Here is a 5,602-nt window from a genome sequence, read left to right on the forward strand (position 1 = left end):
TGGCGAGGGCAGCTCGGCACTGCGCCGGGGCTGGCTCCCTATGGCCCCACGGACGGCACCGAGGGCACGGGAACGCCGGCCCGCTCAGCGCTGCTCCTCCAGCGCGTTCCGTGCTGTCCATCCGCCCGCTGGCCCCGACTGGCGTTGCTGCAGTTCCCCTCACAAAGCCGGAGGGTCCCCAGCAGCTCCAGGACACCTCCATTCCCACACCAGGGACCGCTGACCGGCTGCTCTTACCACAGAATCACAGAATATGCGGATTGGAAGGGATCCATTGGGATGATCGAGTCCAGCTCCTGGCCCTGCGCAGGACACCCCACAAATCCCGCCCTGTGCCTGAGAGCGCTGTACAAACACTTCTTGGACTCTGTAAGGCTTGGTGCTGTGACACTTCCCAGGGGAGCCAGTTCAACCTGCTCAGCCTCTCTCTGGGTGAAGAACCTATTCCTGACATCCAACCTAAACCTCCCCTGACACAGCTTCAGGCTGTTTCCTCAAGTCCTGCCACTGCTCACTTGAGAGAAGAGATCAGTGCCTGCCCTGCCGCTTCCCCTCCTGATGAAGGTGCAACCGCAGTGAGGTCTCCCCTCAGTCTCCTCCTCTCCAGGCTGAGCAGACCAAGTGACCTCAGCCACTCCTCACACAGCTTCCCCTCAAGGCCCTTCACCATGCTCGTGGCCCTCCTTTGGGCCCTCTCTAATGGCTCCATGTCTTTTTTATATTGTGGCACCCCAAGTGCCCCCAGCACTCAGGGTGAGGCTGCCCCGGTGCAGAGCAGAGCAGGACAATCCCCTCCCTTGCCCAGCTGGCCATGCTGTGCCTGAACTGTCTACAGCTGATGATTGCCCATCTCTCTAATTTGTTGAGGTCTCTGGAGGGCTTCTCTGACCTCAAGGGAGTTGACAACTCCTCCCAGTTTACTATCATCAGCAAACTTACTTAGCATTCCTTTGAGTCCTGCATCCAGGTCATTAACAAAGATGTTGAAGAGCACAGGGCCAAGGAGGGAGCCGGCAGAACCCCACTAGTGACTGGACACCATTCCTATGTCACCCCGTTCCCTGTAACCCTTTGTTCCTGACCCGTAAGCCAGCTGCTCACCCATCCCATAGCACGGTTATCCAGCTGTGTGCTGGACATTGTGTCCAGACGTACGCTGTGACAGGCTGGATCAAAAGCTTTGCTGACGTCCAGAAGCATTGTCTATTGGCTTTCCTAGATCAGCTAGGTGGGTTACCCCATTGTGGAAGGAAATCCTGTTGGACAAGCAGGACTTCTCCCTCATGGTGCTGAAGGATTTAATTCACAAAACACACAGAATCACACTCTTGGATCTCAGGGCTGCAGGAAGGGTGACAGCCCCAAGCAGAGGGTGCAATTTTGGAGCTCTTACCCACGGGATGTAAGGATGGTGCTTTGTCACCATGTCTCAGTCTGCTGCAGGGACCTTCCTCTCCACCACAGCTTGACAATATGCAGGCATCGCCTTAAAGGAAAGGCAGAGTGTTTCTAGGTCTTCCAGACAGCTGTCTTGGGAGCACAGGAAGTGTCTCCATCCTGCTGGAGGTGACTTAGACAGTCAGGGCTCTGTGAGGAGGGACTGATGGAATGAGGCTTCTTCAGGCTGGAGAAGAAACAGCTTCAGGGGGAGCCAGCAGCAGCCCACCAGCACTTACAGCAGGGCTGCCATGAAAACAGGCTTGCCACAGTGCTCCACAAGAAGGACAAAAGACAATGGGCATGACTGAAACCATGACCTAAGACATGGCACACAGAGACATTTGCTCGCTGTGAGAGCAGCCAAGCTGCGCAGCAGATTGTCCAGAGAGGTTCTGCAGTCTCCATCCTTCAGGGCATTTAAAGACCGACCCATTAAAGCCCCAAGCAGCCTGAGCTGACCTCAGAGCTGCCCCTTCTGTAAGCTGCAGAGGGAACTCCAGTGGTCCCTTCCCACCTGAAGGTCTCACTAAGTCTGGGCTGAGTCAGCCACATGCTGCCAGGCAGTGCTGATGAAGGCAGGGACCGCATCCCACCAGGAAAACGGGACAGCTACGACTCAACTAAACAAAATAATTAGATATGTCTGCAGAAACAGAGTCTGGAAATCTTTGAACTAGAATAATGAGGTTAGTATTTGACCTAATTGATATGAGAACTTATTAATCTTGAGAGCCTTGGGGAGGATTTGATTTTTACAGAAAGCTTGAGCAGAACAGAAGGTCTTGCCTCTGTATCATAGGTGGTTATTTAACTGAAGAACAGTCAGTTTTGCTGTTTAGGAGAGAAGATTTGTGGTTTAAAGCCCACAAACCTGAAACAATTCTGACCTCAACCCTCTGAAAAGGGAAGAGTAAATATTGAGCACAATAGGAACCCCTATGCAAAGTAGCTGTTTTGTTTCAGAAACTGTGAGTCTCTGAAGAGACTAATTCATAATCAGCACATACACAGTGTTTGAATTATCAAAGGTGTTGTGCTTAGCTATGAACATTCCTAGTAGTCAGAAAAGAGATGAGGCTGTGGGGCTGGAGCTGAAGTAGGTATCCCTTTTACCAGAAGATAACAAGAGTTCAGGGAATACAGCAGAAAGCAAGGAAGAGGGCATGCTGTGACTTACACACACAAAGTGCAGACCAACAGGACCTTTAAACACAGTAGTGTGATGAGTACTCATGGGGATATGAGCCAGCAGCATTCAGACTAAAAGCAGACCTTTGGCCAAAATTGGAGAGTAAAAATGCTGAAGTTACAAGTTCTCCAAATACAGGAAATCCCCCTCCAGGTGCAATGTGCCCAGCTCTGTGCACAGTTCTTCTGCTGCCTTTATCTGCATGACCACATACTCTTCTTCCAGAGGATCCATGCCTTGCTCTATGATTACAGTGCTGCCTTCTGCTCTGACTGTTCCACATACAGCCTCAGGCCTTCCTTATTTTATTTCCTACTCTCCACTGCATGCAAGGGTGACAGTGGTGAGAGCTTCTGAGCTTCCCTCTCCTTGGCACCCAGCTTCCTCCCACATTAAATAACATATTTTTGCAGCAGTGATGGCACTAGGCCTGTTATCCTGCTGCAGCAGGAGAACTAACAGGCTTGGGCTGAAGCTATTAAAGTGTCCAGCAAATATCAAGTGCTGGTTGTCAAGAGTTCTTAGCATTACACAGCATCTTACATATTCAAAGTGTAATTTGCATTAACTTCAAATGCAGCTCTAAGAACAGCAGAGCAACCCTAAATGAAAATGATGGCAAACACACTGTTTTAACATTTCATGTTGGATATTAAGAAATGGGGGAAAGTTTAACATCAAACTAAGAAAAGCCCACCCACCCATTACCCAGAGCCAGGCTGCTGCAGGAGAACTCAGCCATCTGCTGAGCAGTTCCCCAGTGCCCCTTGTGGAGTAGAAAACAATCATGTTGGCCATCATCTGCCAGCAGTTTGGTTCAGCCAATGTGCCCACCTTGGGAGCAATCCCTAGCAAACTCCTAGTAGGCTGCAGCATTTAGGGGTCACATCACTTTAGACTTGGCAGACTGCAGAGGCACCTCTAGGCTGGTGTTTGCTTTATTAACTGTCTAAACAGCCAAGCAGACCTGGTGGGGCTCACGGTGTCTTCACATCATTGGGCATCGTTCAAGCTTCTTCCAGCTACTAGGACTGGCTGCAGCTGCCAGGACTGGTTGCCTCTTTTGTTTTCACCTAAGCAGGGGCTTGATGCTGGCTTGTCCTCCTTAAAAATAAACTCCACATCCAACAGTTTATGGTATTATTGTTTTAACAATCCCTTCCCTTGCCTACTATTTAATGACATCTCCTGGGAGGAAAAAAACACCCTAAATCTCCCTGCACTACTCTGACTTTGGTAAGGATCCTTTGGCAACAAGCTCATAAAGAAAGAGAGCAGCAAACCACACGAGAATGTGGTGACATTGCACATGGAATTTCTGTTCCTTTACTTCCTTTGTATTTCAATTTGGAAGATCGTTTTCTTTAAACATAAGTTTATGAGATTTCTAAATAAAACAACAAAAAGTATCACAGTGAATCCCAGCTGTGCTCCTAAGGTTATGGAATTCATACAGGGACTGGTAGCACCAGGACAGTGTCACCCACAGGAAGGAGACGGTTGGGCAAGGTGTGACTGTTTTCCAAAGGGCTGTTGGAGCTGGCTTGCTCAAAGCAACTAGAGGACCCAGAGATTTGGTATCTCTGAGGTTTTGGAAGATTTTTGCTGGTTTTAAATCAACAAAACAGTGTCTGTCATTATCTGCCTTTCTGCCCCTTCCTTACAGTTTTCCCCCTCTGTACTCTTCTGATCCTTTTGCCGCCCCTCAGCACTGAGCCTGGCCAGCTCTCTCCCAGGCTCCCTGTGTGCCAGGCTCAGCTGCCCATTCTGCCAGAGCTCAGGTCCTGACACCTCATAGCAAATGGCTTTTGGCATCTCTAAGTAGGACAAGCTTTACTGAGACAGAAAAGGGAATGACTGCTTCCTAAAACTCCTTGAAATGCTAAAATAAGGAAAACCTTTTTGTACACTCCACACTGTTGCTTATTTAACCTGCAGTGTGTTTACAAAGTAGTCTGTTTCTGGAAGGACAGTACTTGAAGGCTTAAATCAAGGCAGAGTGGATTGTTCTTTGTTTCAGAAACTGTTTCCTGACCTGTTCCTTCAGACATTTGTAATACACAAATGGCTCGATGAGCACCTTTTTTCCTTAGGTTTCTTGGAGGTTTATGGGTATTCTGCCCCAGGCACACCAAGAACTTTTTCATCTCTTGAACAAAGCAGCAATATAATTTATTAATCCAATTTACATTTAAAACACTGTAATTTTATTCTTATTGCTGCAGATGGTTATCCCTGCCCCTTTGTCAGACTTGTTGATATTTCTGGCCAGGGCTGTAACAGCTTGGGTCTCTGCTGAGGGGCTCCAGCGTTATGGATGTGCTATTGCTAAAGCTGCAACATCAGCACATGTAGAGGCAGCCATTTATCTCCAATTTTTATAGGAGGCTCCCAAATTCAGGACTGCTGTGGATAGTCGGGCCCTCAGGGCTGTCTGGGTATGAACACCTTGGGATAGTAGGTTTTACTGGACAGCTGGACAGAAATTTCCTGGTTTTCTGCTGTGGGAAGATCTGAACTATTCCGAATAATGCCACAAAAACCTGTGCTTCTAAAACCCTGGAGACCAGATAAGTCAAGAACTTTGTTATAAACCCTAGGAGACCCAAGGCTGAAAGAGACAAACATGTGTCCAAGTTGTTTATTTGGAGTGAACACTGAACTATTTCCTTGGCAATGTTTCACTTGATAGACGGACAAAGCTTCAATCTGCATGCCCAATTTTCAAGACACTTCCTTACAGCTGGGTTTATGGAGGTTGGGCTGATTATTCATGAAGCCTGAGCCTCTCTGCAGATAATTTACAAGTCCTGTCTCCTCCATGCCTTACTGGCTACCTGAGGTACTTAGGCAGGTGCAGTGAATGCTTTTTGCAGGTCAGAATTGTATGAGCAGCCGCAGCTCAGAAACTTGAAGGATTTATGTGGTCATTAGGCTTAGATGGAGAAATCCAGAGAAGGAACGCTGTGGGAA

Source organism: Geospiza fortis, unplaced genomic scaffold, assembly GCF_000277835.1.
Source record: "Geospiza fortis unplaced genomic scaffold, GeoFor_1.0 scaffold35, whole genome shotgun sequence".
NCBI lineage: Eukaryota > Metazoa > Chordata > Aves > Passeriformes > Thraupidae > Geospiza > Geospiza fortis.